The sequence below is a fragment of the Canis aureus genome, chromosome 5, assembly GCF_053574225.1.
Source record: "Canis aureus isolate CA01 chromosome 5, VMU_Caureus_v.1.0, whole genome shotgun sequence".
NCBI classification, from domain to species: Eukaryota; Metazoa; Chordata; class Mammalia; order Carnivora; family Canidae; genus Canis; species Canis aureus.
The window spans coordinates 41,606,950-41,621,836 of NC_135615.1; the positions used below are offsets into that span (position 1 = coordinate 41,606,950).

The 14,887-nt window shown below is 41.4% G+C and overlaps 1 long non-coding RNA gene across 6 annotated transcripts in view; it reads right to left on the reverse strand.

Moving 5' to 3' along the window:
- The window catches only part of LOC144314062 (uncharacterized), a 38,975-nt gene that overhangs the window by 17,004 nt on the left and 7,084 nt on the right, over window positions 1–14,887 (reverse strand). For 2 of the 6 annotated variants that reach the window (XR_013379728.1, XR_013379725.1), the window contains exon 3: window positions 11,037–11,212. The exons of 2 other annotated variants lie outside the window; for them this stretch is intronic. This is a non-coding gene — a long non-coding RNA (uncharacterized LOC144314062). Of the gene's footprint in view, window positions 1–4,668; window positions 4,772–8,642; window positions 8,682–11,036; window positions 11,213–14,887 lie in introns of all 6 variants that reach the window. 2 more of the 6 variants (XR_013379727.1, XR_013379726.1) reach the window with 2 other exon arrangements.

The following is a 14,887-nucleotide window of genomic DNA, read 5'->3' on the forward strand; positions in this document are numbered from 1 at the left end:
CCCTCTCCCTCTGCCCTTCCCCTCCACTTGTGCGTGCTCTCTCTCTCTCTCCCAAATAAATAAATAAAATCTTTAAAAAATACATAAAATAAAAAGCCCACTACCACAAAGAAAAAAAAAAAAAAAGAAATCAACATGGAGAGGAAAACCCTAATTTGAAGAGAAACAAATGAATTTATTTCAAGGTTAAAAGCCTTTTAAACACACCATTACCTTTAGTCAGCTATATTCTAAGGATAAAATAAAAGCTGCAAACAATCTTGTACTTTATTAGTAAGTTTATTGTGGTAGAGACATAGTGATTCTGAACTATTCAGTGTATTGTAGGGAGCTGTAAGTAAGCAAATATACTGATGTCGGTGAAAGCCAGGGTTTTCAATGTGGGAAAAAGGAGATAAAAATAGGGACTAGGGGAAAAGAGGAAGGACCCTATAGTGTTGGATTGGAGTTGGAGGACTGAGATAAATTAGTTATTTAAAATAAAATACACTTCCTGACTCTGTCCCCTGAGAAAGGCCTAGAAGCAGTGACACCCCACCTGCAATGAGCACTCTTCTCACTCAGTTCTTGGTTTCTAACAACTTTTTCTTCCTGAAAAGAACCAGGTCTGATTCCAGATCTGGGCCAAGGAAGGTACAAGATGAGCTTGGGATTTCCTCTGTTAGAAGAACAAAGAAATGCTCAAAAACAGGCAAGTGTCAGAAAGACATAGAAACCAGTTTGAAAGGGCTCCCATTTTGAAGGAGAACACATTTTGGACAAACTGAAGATCAAGAAGCAAGAGAATGGTAATGAACATTCTGAGTTCATCATGATACTCAAGAAAATTGCAGAAGTGTGTGTGAGGGAAACGAAAACCCTTTTTCTTCAACAGTGGAATGTCAGCTAATAAATGTAGAAAAAATGATAGATTTTCTTTAAATTGTGGTTTTTGCAATCACAATTGCAAATTGTTGATTCAGGCAAGCCTTTTTAATAATTGTTAAAGCAGTGGCTGAAAGTTTTGGGGGCACAAGATACTCTCATATTCTCACAGTACAATCCCTCGGGTTACTTCTTAATCACAAAGGAGAAAGATATGTCTTTATGACTGAGAGTGCTACCAGACAGCACCCCAATCAACTGATTCAACTTAGTGTGACCTATGAAAGAACACAGTGACATCATGTGCCTTTTGTTGTGATGCACTGAGAAGAACCCAGCCTCACTCCTGTAGAGCTGTTGCTAAAAATCTTTAACTGGATATAATCTGGAAGAAAAACCAGGCAACTCAAATTGTGGACATTCTATAAAAGCACTGGCCTGGGGATGCCTGGGTGGCTCAGTGGTTGAGCGTCTGCCTTCGGCTCAGGTCGTAATCCCTCTGGGGTCCCAGGATTGAGTTCTGCATCGGGATCTCTGTGGGGAGCCTGCTTCTCCCTCTGCCTATGTCTCTGCCTCTCTCTACGTGTCTCTCATGAATAAATAAATAAAATCTTAAAAAAAAAAAGCACTGGCCTGGGGCACCTGGATGGCTCAGTTGATTAAGCATCCAACTCTGGTTTCGGCTCAGGTCATGATCTTGGGGTTGTGAGACTGAGCCCCAAACCCCATGTTGGGTTCTGTGCCAAGTGTGGAGTCTGCTTAAGACTCTCTCTCCTCTCTCCCTCTTCTGTCCCTCCCTGCTGCACTCTGTCTCTCTTTCTCTCAAGTAAATAAATCTTTTATAAAAAAATAATAATAAAAGAACTGGCCTGAAAGTCAATGACAGGAAAGACCCATCCCTGCCCCCAACAAAAAAAGCAGGAGAATTGTTTTAAAATAAAAGAGAGACTGTAGGATGACTTTATTTTCCTTTTTTTAAAAATTTTTACTTATTTATGATAGTCACAGAGAGAAAGAGAGAGAGGCAGAGATACAGGCAGAGGGAGAAGCAGGGCTCCATGCACCAGGAGCCCAACGTGGGATTCGATCCCGGGTCTCCAGGATCGCGCCCTGGGCCAAAGGCAGGCGCTAAACCGCTGCACCACCCAGGGATCCCTGTAGGATGACTTTAAAACAGCATGTAATTCTTGATGAATCCTGGATAAGAACAAAAAGAGAAAGACAAACTCAAAAAAGCACCAAAGGATGTTACTGGTTACTCAAAAGAATGCCCTTGTGTCTTAGGAGGTAGATCCTGATGTATTTTGGAGTGAAGCTTCATAAAGTCTCTAACTACTTTTGAAATGATTCAGAAAGAAAGCCCTTATATAGGGGAAAATGTCCAGTGAATGTATGTAGCTGAATGTTAACAACTGATGAATATAAGTGAAGCATATTTAAGCATTCATTGTATTATTTTCTCAACTTTTCTGTATGTTTTCAAATGTTCATAATAAAAGGTTGGGGTGGGGAACAAACATATGGACTGCAGGTAGGTGCAGGACTCCACAGCAATAAATCTGCAGGGTAGCCAGCTAGTGACCCAGGACCTGAGTGACCTGGCCTGAAAAGATGAGCTGTACTGTATCTGCTGGGATCCTTCTGGCTTCAAGTAACAGGATACCTAAGTCAAAGTAGCTAAAACTGTAAGGACATCTAATTATCTCATGTAACAAGAAGTCTAAAGGTGAATGGCTCCAGGGTTGGTTAAATCGTCAACTCAAGGATGTTATAGCCCTCTGTCAGTTCCTCTCTAGTTCTCTTGGCTTTATTTCATTTTGTGACTATAAAGTAAACCATACAACCACAGCTTCAAGCATCATATCCTCATATGATATGTCAAAGCCAGCAGGAAGGGCATGGCCTAGCTCTTCTATAGGCTTTGCTCTCTTGTATCAAGGATAAAATTCTTTCCCATAAGCCTCCCCACCCTTCCTGAAGATTCCTCTTCCATCTCTTTGCCCTTCCAAACCAATTTAGTTTCTCACTTGGGGTTGTTCACCTGAACAAAACTAATTGGGAGGGATGGTTGTTGGATAGGCAGCCAATCATGTTTGCCACATGAGCCAGTCACACTCACTTGGTCAGGAATCTGAGCCAAGAAACCTCGCCTGGGCTTGCTGTTAGCACTCAAGCTGGTGGTGAATAGACAACCAGAAGCTGAGTCATGCCCATGGCACACTAGGCTTTGTAGAAACCAAAATTAAGAGAAAACTCAGGACATCTGGGTGGCTCAGTGGTTGAGCGTCTGCCTTTGGCTCTGGTCATGATCCCAGGGTCCTGGGATTGAGTCCTGTATTGGGCTCCCAATGAGGAGCCAAAATCCCTCTGCCTATGTCTCTGTTTCTCTATCTGTGTCTCTCATGAATAAATAAATAAAATCGTAAAAAAAAATACCACACAAGAGAAAACTCTATAGAGAGAGTAAGGAAGCTATTTGGTAGGGAAAGGAGAACATAGCACCTGTGCTGAGAAAGGTGGAGTTGCCTTGAGGGCTAGAAACTGCCCCTCAACCGCCTAGATCCCTTGTTTCTTAGTTATGATTTCAGTTCCAGGCCACAGAGAATATACCAGTAAGGACTTATTTGCCAATAACAGAAAAACAAAAAACAAAAAACACCAAGAAACTGCCCTGGCATGAAAGCGCAATTAGTTATAATTGCACAGAAATATCTTAAACTACCCAAGGCAGGAAGTTTGGCTTGCCTGGAAAATGTTAGAACCTTCTCTCTGCCTCTTCCTTTGTGTTTCTCTGGAGTTATTTCATCCTTATCTCTGCAGTAGGATATCTTCGCTTGCTGGCCCCATGTTATCCTACATTCATCCACACCTCCTAAATTTGTGTTAATGTTTTGAACCCACAAAGAACCCAGGTGATAGTCCCTAGGTCCTGGTTTCAAATTCCCACAGGAAAGAAGCCGAGAGGCCCAAGTGGGGTCAGATGACCAATATAGCAAGTCCACAGGCTTCAGGTCACAGCAGACAAGCATGGGACAGGGAGGAGGGTCAGTGCTTGGAGAAAGGGGTCACTGGCCTAGGCTGGAAAGATATCCCCAAAGTTATCCATCATGATCTTTAAGATAGTGGTTTTCAAGTTTTGGGTGGAAATTGGCCCCCCAGGGGGACTGTTAGCAATGTCTGGAAACATTTTTGCTTATCACAACTTAGGGGGTCGGTGTGACCTGCATCTAACACGCAGAGGCCAGGGATGTTGCTAAACATCCTATGATGCTCTCACAACAAAGAACTATCTAGTGCAAAATGTCAATATTGCTGAGATTGAGAACCCCAGCTTCCCTTTTGATTCTAGTTCTTTCAATCAAGTCAAGTATCTGTACCCACAGAGAACAGACCCAGGCCTGGGAAGTCGTGGGGCTCAGTTAGTATTTGTGGGGCGGAGAGTGAATGAAAACACCATCATGAGAGTGTGTGGATGCTGATTCCGCTGCCGATTATGTGGGTTCAGGGGGCACCCTCAGTGCAGGAGCACACAAAGGCAAGAGACCATAGAGTTCTTGCCCTGGGGTGGGGCGGGGCGGGGGGGCTGTTAGACAGAAAAAGGAGATGGCATAGGCAGAAACATACAAGCAGAAGACAGAAGCATAAACACACACACTTTGGTCTTACAAGTGTTCAAAACACAAACAGCAGCTGCCTAGCCGGTCCCTACTCCTCCCCACACACCATAAGGTAGAGCTGTAATCCTCGCATTCCAAACAGCTGCCAGCTATGATCAGAGTGTCTTTTTTTTTTTTCCACACTAACTTGTCAGGCAGAAAGGGACAGGCTCCAGGCCACTGGGTTTTCTTTTGGCGTAGTCAGTTCAACATCTGCTTTCCTTTCCTGAGGAGGGTTGTCAGCCTAAAATCTTAAAAAAAAAAAAATTCTATAAATGGTACAGAGCAGAGAAGGGTTCAGAAACAAGGAGAAGAAAGAGTTTGTAAGGCTCGACATTTTCCTGAAATTCCTGATAAATCCACGTCTACTATTTGGCAAAAGGAAATAAGTTTTATGGACTTTGCCCAGCATAATCAGTCAGAAGGTAGATAATTTAGGGTCTTTGCTGCCCTCTACTGATAGTAACAAAGACTAGCAGGGGGTTCAGAGGGAGAGAGGCTTTTCAGCAGAGTGCTTCACCCCTTCATTTAATTTTTCAGCACGTATTTACTGAGCTTATACTCTGTGCAGACGCGGGGTGAGGCATTAAATACAGTCGTGAGAAATGCGTACCAAGTCCTTGCTCTTATAGGATGTACATTCTAGCAAAGGCGATAGACAGTGTGTAGGTCAACAAATAAAAAGCATTTGAAGGTTGCTTAAAATGCTCTGAAAGTAATGAACAGGGTAATGGGGAGAGGGGACAATTGAAGGTTGCATGGGTCGGGAGGTGACACATGAACTGAGAATGGAAGTGGGAGACAAAGCCAGTAGTGGTGAGAACAGGACCCAACCCAAGACTTTCCAGGCAGTTCCAGAGCTGGGTGTAAATATGGGAGGCAGGAAAGATCTTGGTAATTTCTGGAACCCAGTGCGGAGCAGGGGACAGAGTGGAGAGAAGGCTCCAGATCATGAAGAAAACCTGCAGTCTGCAAAGGAACTTGGATTTTATTCTGAATACATCTTACTCAGTAGAAAAAGGTATTGAAGGTTGCTATTTTTGTTTTTAAAAGATTATTCTTTTGTTTTGTTTAAAGTAGGCTCCATGCCAAGCGTGCAGCCCAACACAGGGCTTGAGCTCACGACCCTGAGATCAAGACCTGAGCTGAAATCAAGAGTTGGATGCTTAACCAGCTGGGCTACCCAGGCACCCCTAAAAGATCATTCGTTTTGATGCAACATATTTGCTATAGAACATCAATAAAGATATTTCCAGAAGTACCAGAAAGTTTACAAAGGTACATGTCAAGTAAATAAGTGAACATCTAATAGGTAAACATACTTTGTCTCCTCTGTGGATAATAATGTCCCTGTGTAGGACCACGAACAAGACTAGGAGGTAGAGCCAGAGGGGGCTGTGCGGGGGTCAGGCTGGGCCAGAATGATGCTGTTGAGATGGACACAAATGAATAGGCCCGAGGTGCCTTTGGGAGTTGCATCTGCAAGACAAGGAGATGGGCTGCAGGTGGAAGATGATGAGAGTTGCCGAGGCTATGAGGGCAAAAGAAATTGGCCCTGACATGCGATTGAAGAGAAGTGGCATTTGCAGCCTGCGACCCTCGCTCCTTATGGGCCGGCAGGTGAGGGCCATGCACTGGTGCTTCTTGGCTCTCTTTCCTTCTGCTCAGTCTGGGTGATTATACCTGACAGGTCTCAGGGAGGCATTCCTCATAAAAATGGCTGTAAAGCCTTTTGCTAATATGAAGCCTCCCATAAATGTCAGGGGATGAGAATTACAGCCCCGCAGCCTCATAAAAGAGAGAGCGTGTCGTGGCTTGAGGAAGCCACAGCGACTGGGAGGGCACCGAGCTGCCTTTGGAAGCTGTATTTTAGTTTCGGGGAAGAGAGGACGGGAGGAAGTGGAGTGCTGGCTGAGGCCACAGTGGCTCCCAGCCTTTCTTGAAAGGCCCAGTTATCAAACCTGTCAGCAAAGTCTCCCTGCATCTGGCCTGGGGCTTCTTCAAGGTGAAGTAGAAGAACTCTTAACTTGTTCTTACTTTTAACTAATGAATCTGAACTAAGAGTTGGTCTTTCCAACGGTTCTCTGCAACTGCTCTTACTAACTCAGTCAGGAGGAGTAGGGGTATTAGGGAATCTGGCCTCGGGCAGTCTCTGATTCCAGGGAATAAACAACATACTGCTTCCCACCTCCTCCAGGCCTTGACCCACCTGTCAGCTAATTAGTACATGTTCCCCAGGTGTTTTTCCTGCCCTGAGCTGCTCCCCTGCTCACCATCTGCCTGACATCCCTTTGATGTACCCCATATGTCTAACAGCCCCGACCCCAATGCCCTTTATTTCTCCCCTTTTATTTCTCTCTTTACTGTGCATTCAAGATACGGCTCAACATCCCCAGGATCATATGATAAGCATGGCATTGTGCTGAGGTCTTGGAAATGGGGCTGAGGGGCCTGGAAATATGATCTGAAGGCCCTGCTCAGAAGTTACTCATCAAGCTGACTGCCAGCTGGATGAGCAACTTTGAGGAGCACATACACACTCGAAAAGTCGAATAAAAAAAAATAACAATGGCTAACATCTATATTGAGGCCTGACTGCATGCCAGGCACCTGCCCGAGGGCCTTATCTCCAGGGCAGGGGGAGGGGGTCTTCAGAATAACCTGAGGAGGTGAATATGACTGCTATTTTCATTTTCTGTTGCAGGAGCTGAGGTTTGTGGAGGTGGTGAGTGGGGGAACCCTTCTTCAGAGGGCCTGATCCTGAAGCCTGGGCCCTGCTTTGTCTTTGGCCCATCAGTTACGATGACATGAGATTCCTTAGTGGCATGGGGGATATTCTGCATGCTGTTCCCTCTCTGAAGCCATGCTGTCTTTTTTTTTTAAAGATAGATTTATTTATTTATTTATTTATTTATTTATTTATTTATTTATTCATTCATTCATTCATTCATTCATTCATTCATTCGAGGTGGGGAGGGGCAGAGGGAGTGGGAGAGAGAATCTCAAGCAGCCTACCTCCTGAATGCAGAGCCAGAGGTGGGGCTCGATCTCAGGACCCTGAGATCAGGACCTGAGCCAAAATCAAGTCAGACACTCAACGGAGTGAGCCACCTAGTGCCCTGTGCTGCCTTTGTTTTTTTCCTTTCTCCTACACAACTGCATGTGCACATACACGCACATACACATACACCCCTTGATCTATATGCCCATCCCAACTCTTGGATCTTAGCGCACTTTGACATCGAATCAAAATTATACCAACATTATTGCATGTTCATTGAGAAAGCTTTTTCAAGGGCAAACACCAATAGCCGCAATAACTTCCAATAAACTCCAACAAATAATAACCTCCCCTCCAAACATCAACAAATTTATGGAGCAATTTTCTACATTATAAAACATTTTTATAAGTTTTGCTGTAGATTTTTTATTTACTAAGGTAATAACAATAAATAATAATAGTAAAGTAATAACCCTGTCTTTCTGGCAGAATTAAGTGTTCATTTAAATTTCAGAGCGCAGATCTGAATCATCCTGCAGTTTTGCCTGTATCAAATTTTACCAGTTTTTAGATTGTTTTTGTGAGGGTTCTTCAGTGACTGTTGTTTCTACCAGATCCAACTTTTCTGAAACAGATTTTGCAAATATGCATCTGATGATTCGATCAGTCAATTTTTAAAAGAGATTGATTGATGGGCACTGAGGGGGGCTCTTGACGGGATGAGTTCGATATTGGCAAATCGAACTCCAATAAAAAATATATAAAAGAGATCGATTATTTATTTATTTATTTAATTTTAGCAGGGTAGGGGCAGAGGGAGAGAAGCAAACTCTCTGCTGAGCATGGAGCTCAACATGGGGCTCAATCCTATGACCCTCTGAGATTATGACCCTTAGATCAGGACTGTGGGGTCATGAACTGAGCCAAAACCAAGAGTCAGATGCTTCACTGACTGAGCCGCCCAGGCGATTTGATCTTCAGTCAACTTTTAGTCAACAACCACATCTTAGCACATGCAGTCATGGCCATTTTTAGTTTTAATTTGTATTGGTTATTTTTCCCAGAAATACCCATTATAAATCGGACATCAGACTAGTAGGTTGTATTTATTTCTTAGTTACCTCTGAGAAAGTTGAGAGCCTTTTATGCAACAGAGAGAGCTAGGTAAAACAGAGAGAAAGATCCAGACATGAGGAGATAAATATAATGAGTGGAGATCAAGTAAAAAGAATAAAATCGTATTTATAGTAATGGTAATAGCTACTGTTTATTGAGCACTTACTGTGAACTCTGTTCTAAACATTTCAAATAGGGTTACATTTATTTAACCCTTACAATAATTCTTTGCAGAGATATAATTATTACTTCCATTTTCAGGTGGGAAACTTTTTGCACAAAGACTGAAATCAATTGTCCCAAAATACACAGCCAATAGAGGGCAGATGCAGGATTCAAAACCAGGCAGGCTTGTGATGGAGAGTCTGTAGCAGTCCTTGTACATTTATTGTTTACTTCTCAATATTGCAGCATTGAAACACCCTCTGGACAAAATGGTGACTTAAGTCAAAATGTCCTTCTTTCACCCCATGCTTTTCTGCAATCTGAAATGCCCTCCCACACCATCTGTGCCTAAGGAAATCATACATTTCCTATGGAGGAGCTGGCCTGACCTCAAGAAGGAAGGGCCAACTGCCCACAGGGCTGGGACTCCTGCTTTTCTGCTGGGCTTCCCAGGATCTGAGCTAATCCTTGCTGGAGATCTTATCATATGTTTTGCAATTTTTGCTTCTTAGTCTTCCTCCTTAGACCACAAGATCCTTAACAGCAGGAGTTGGGTCTCATTATATCTATTACCGCGTCCCAGTGTCAGACTGGTACAGATTAGAGAGGCTATGAAATTTCTTGAATGAATGAATGTGTCATTTCACTAACAGTGAATTCCACTAATAGTTATTTGCTTTATTATTTACTTTTTAGTGCTATTACTTTGGCCTGACAAATTCTTCTATAAAGCGACCTGTAACCTGTCATGGCAGTTCTGGAAACTTCTTAACTAAAAGGGCATGAAGTTTTGATGTTGTGGTGTAAGTGACTGGGCTGTGACTCAATTACTTAATTTCCACTGTTTTCTATTTTGTTCTAGAAATCCTACAGTATCTGGTAATAACAGATTTCATTAGCAATTTGAATATAATAAATAAAAGTCTAAAACCAGGTCTATTTAGAATATACATCTGTCCTGCACTGTGTGTGTGTGTGTGTGTGTATATATATATATATATACTTACTGTACTCTATACTTGATCTGTAAGGTTGGAGAATTTATCCCTATGTATTACCCAAGCTGCCCAAGTCAGAAATCCTAATGTTGCCTAAAACTTCACCTGTCCCACACTGCAATCCAATCCATCACCTAAGTTTTGTTGATTTTATCTTTTGTGGTGGGGGTGGGGGGTGCAGAGGAGGAGGGAGAGAGAGAATCCCAAACAGGCCCACACCTAGTGTGGAGTCTGATGTGGGACTCAATCTCATGACCCAGGGAGCCAAAATCAAAAATCAGATGCTTAACCAACTGAGCCACCCAGGTACCATAGTTTAAATAGTTCCTGAACCTATGATCTCTTCTCAATCTTGCTGTCATTATCTCAGCTCAAAGTCTCATCATGGTAAATACTGTCTCCCTAACTTCAGTCCTGCTCTATTTTAACTCCTTATTCTCCCTATAGTCCAAGTGATCATTTTAAGAAGCACATATGATCCTGTCACTCCCCCACCTGAAACTTTTAAATCATTTATCACCTCCAGAGTAGAATATAACCTCACCCACCTTTCCAGCCTGCCCCCTGCCACCCCCTGGCACATTGGTCCTAAATGTAGTTCCTAAAATAGCTTCCAAATCACTGTCCCTAATGCATCCTTTCCTAGTCCTTTTTGCTGCCTCAGTTTCCACCTCCACAGAGGAGTTTTCCTCCAAATATAGTCCCCCATTCTGTGTTTCTGAGTTCTAAGCAGTATGGCATAAATGTTTGGAGCAGACAGAGTCATGTAGAATTGACTGAGTGGCCCACTTATACGTAGGAGTTTGGGCAATTCAGTTAACCTTTCTAATTCTCATCTGTGAAGTGGGGATAATAAGTAGCTGCCATGTATTATTGTCATGAGGAGTTCCATGAGAAGTTCCATGTAAAATACCTGCATATAGTAATCCCTTTGTAAATACTAGTCATTTGTCTTGACTAAGATTTGGTTAATCTACCCCCTCTTCTAGACTGTGTACTCCATGGATAATGCCTCTTGCACCTTTAGTAACTAAGATAATTTCTCACACAAAATGAGCATCCATTAAATATTTGCTCAATGGACACATGAATGGACTTGCCAGATGGACAAGTTAATCATCTTCTGAATCCAAAATTAGAACACTTGGTCTGATACATTTTGTGTAATGGAGAAGAGTTCAAGTAACTTCTAAAACAATGAGTTATTATGTTAGCAATAAAAAGTTATTAACTCACTCTGTCCCAGGACCGGTGGGATGCATAATGACGTACTGCAGACATTGAGTTTCATAGATTTTAAGAAAGAGAGCGTTCAGTCAGATTTCACGAAGGAATACAAGATCACGGAGACCTGGGTTCTAGTCCTGTCTCTGCCACTAACTGGATATGTGACCAAGAGAAAGTTTCCTTATCTGGAGACAAAGAATGTTCGGCCAGATGATGTCAGAGATTGCTTTCAGCTCTCCAATAAAGTTCTTTTGTAACTTCTCAAAATTACAATTGGAGAAATTGTAAATGACAGGTAGTATACAAAGCAATTGTAATAGAAGAGTCTTAAATATTATCTTTCAATGAGGATTCCTGAGATAATGTCATTTTAATTTTGAGAAACAAAAAAATTTTAATAGTATGATTTTGGAGCTGGAATGAGCCATAAGACATGATTATTGTTAATAATAATAAGGAAGAGGAAGGCTCCCTCCCACTAATCCAGTAAAAGAAATGCTATTTACTTTACACAATGGATTTGATTAACTGTTTGTGTTAATAACCAAGTTATTGCAAATGTGTCATTGAATATTTTGGGACAAGTCCAAAATACTGAGTTAAACTAATAAAATGCATATACAGTGGACTTAGATCTAGTCATCTGTGTTAAAGAATCAAAAACTTGCACATAAGTGGGTGACTATTCCAAGACAAATCCAAATTAGGGTAATCTTAGGGAATGTGATTATCATTTAGTAAGTGAAGGCCTAAGTAATCACATGGAATCCTACTAGGGAAAAATTGTGGAAATAAAACAGACATGGTTGTCTTGAAGCAGTATACTCCACTCTGTGGCTCACAGATCCCAGGTGGTCCATGGAATTATCTTAAGAGTCTACAAATTCACGAGCTCATCAACCATTTGTTGTCTATTGACTGAATCAACCAATGACGCTGATGGTAAAAATGGCTTCCTCTCTATTTGTTTTCTATAGAGCAGAATAGAAAAGAACACAACTCTTTAAAATTTCCTTCTAGTTAGGGAAGTAGGGTTAGATATACATGGGAAGAAGAGGTTCTTGTGTAGGGCAAAGAGTTCCCCAATGCAAGGGCAGACACAGATGGTCTAAATGGAGGGTATATATCTCTATTTGGAACAGTGAATTATCAAGCTTTCATGACCCAATGTTATTAAAAATTCAAATAAAATAACTTACTGCCCTTGTTCTGCTTCCAGTCTCATTGAGCTGTTTTCTGGTAATTTTGCTAGCTTTGTTAAGTCTGCCCATGGAGAGGACAGGGTCATCTTGCTCACCTGACTATTGTAATTCTCCATAAATAAACTGGCATTCTGGTTTATGGAGATGGATCTTTCTGTGCTCAGTTTAAAGTGAGTGTTACTGACTTCGGTTTTGGTCTTATTTTGCCAACGAAATCTACCTGGGAGACTGTAAAGCTAGGAGTACAATCCTTAACCACAAGTATTTCCCAAGGTCAAGGGTACCTTTGGAGGTCACTTGGCACTCATGTAGCTGAAGCTTTTTCTAGGGACATTTTGCACTGCTTGCCCTTATCATTGGATAAGCATCTTGTCCCATCCTCTCATTTCATGGACGAACTAAGGTATACATCACAAAATGACTGTGGTTTTTATCCTCTGCACTTAGTTGGCATCATTGAAAGCTAGCTTTCTGCAAGCTGATGATATATTTTGAAAAATTTTTTATTTTGAAATAATTCCAGATTTATGCAGGAGACGCAAAGTTAGCACAGAGATACTCTGCATCTAGTTTCCCCTAATGTTAACAGATTACATAACCATAGTACATTTATCAAAACTAAGAGGTACAATACTAAGTGAACTACAAGCTTTATTGAGAGTTCATCAGTTTTTTCCACTAGTGTCCTTTTCCTGTTCTGGGATGCAATCCAAGATACCATGTTTCATTTAGTTGTCACATTTCCTTTGTTGCCTTAAATTGGTGACAGTTTCTCAGTCCTTACCTTTCTTTCATGACTTACACATCTTTGAAGAGTATTGATCAGGTATTTTGTAGAATGTCCCTCAATTTGTATGTTTGATGTTTCCTTGGGTTTAGACTGCTGTTATGGATCTCAGGGAAGAATGACACAGAAGTGAAGAGCCCTTCTTATCACATGGTATCAGAAGTGCATGCTGTCACTGAAGATATTATCCTGCAGCACTTGGTTGAGATGGTGTGTGCCAGATTTCTCCACCGTTAAGTGTAAACAATATTAGGTAGAGTAAGTCACTATGTCAACCTACACTCAAGGAAGGGGACATTGAGCTCCATCTTTTGGAGGGAGGAGTATCAAAGAATTCATTGATGTATCTTAAAACCATCACAGTATTTTATAACTTTTGGGTGGAGATATTTTGAGCCTCTGCCAAATATCCTGTTTCTCTCTATAGTTTCATCCACTAATTTTAGCACACATCAGAAGAACCTGCCTAGAGCATAATTACTGTAGTATTCTTTTGTTTTTCTTCATTCTTTCTACATTTGTTAGAAACAATATTTTTTAATGGATATGTTTGTAACCCAGGGTGTTTTGTGACCTGGTATCTTTTTATCTGGCTCCTGACCTTGGTCACCAGGGATAAGTCCTTGTCTTGAGAATCTCTTTTCTTCTAGAAGAGAGATTCACAGGTCTCTTTCCCCCTTTCCTTTGTAGTGATCAGATTTTCTCTAAATTTTGGCATTTAAACAATAGTACACATACCATTGTTGTCAGCTTTCCAACAAAAAAGTCAAACATGAGATTTCTCTTAATCCATTTTATAGGATGCTCTCTTTAAAAATTTTTTAATTTACAATTTAAGTATAGCTGACATATAACGTTACACTAGTTTCAGGTGCACAATATAGTGATTTGACAGCTTTATATGTTATGCAATGCTCACTATGTTGAATGTAGTTACCATCTATGACTATAAGGTATGACTACCTTACTCTTTATCTAATTTAGCTGGTGTTGGGATAGTTGGTATCATCAGTTCACTTTACTTTCTTTCTGTTTTTAAAGACTTATTGGGATCCCTGGGTGGCGCAGCGGTTTGGCGCCTGCCTTTGGCCCAGGGCGCGATCCTGGAGACCCGGGATCGAATCCCACGTCGGGCTCCCGGTGCATGGAGCCTGCTTCTCCCTCTGCCTGTGTCTCTGCCTCTCTCTCTCTCTCTGTGACTATCATAAATAAATAAAAAATTGAAAAAAAATATTAAAAAAAAAAAAGACTTATTTATTTGAGAGAGTGAGGAAGGGTGTGAGCAGAGGGAGAGATAGCGGGAGAGGGAGAGAGAGAATCTGAAGCAGATTCCCTGCTGAGGGCAGATTCCGCATATGGGGCTCCATCTCAGGATCCTGAGACCAAGACCTGAACCGAAATCAAGAGTCCGATGCTTAGCCCACTGACACACCCAGGTGCCCTGTTTACTTTCCTTTCTTATTTTTTGTCAGACTACAGACTGGAAATGTAGGCAGATACATTTTGCTGTGTATCAGTTTAAACAGTTTTATGTAGTTCCCTACATTGCAACGTCTCAAAGGCTTAGAATATTTTCTTTGTTAATGGAAAATTCCAAATATTAAAGAATAGAGAGGATAGTATCATAAACTCTCATCTACCTATGACCCACCTTCAGCAATTCTCAACATGCAGTGAGCCTTGTTTCATCTGTAATCCTCTCCCCTGACTTGCAGCTCCCTACTCTTGTTTATTTTGAACCTAATCCCAGGTATTACATTATTTAATCTGAAAGTCTTCAGTAGGTATTAGAATGCTTTTTGTTGTCAACTAGAGATGATAAACAATTCGTGAATTTGCTTGTTAACTTATTTATTGACTGGCAGTGAGCT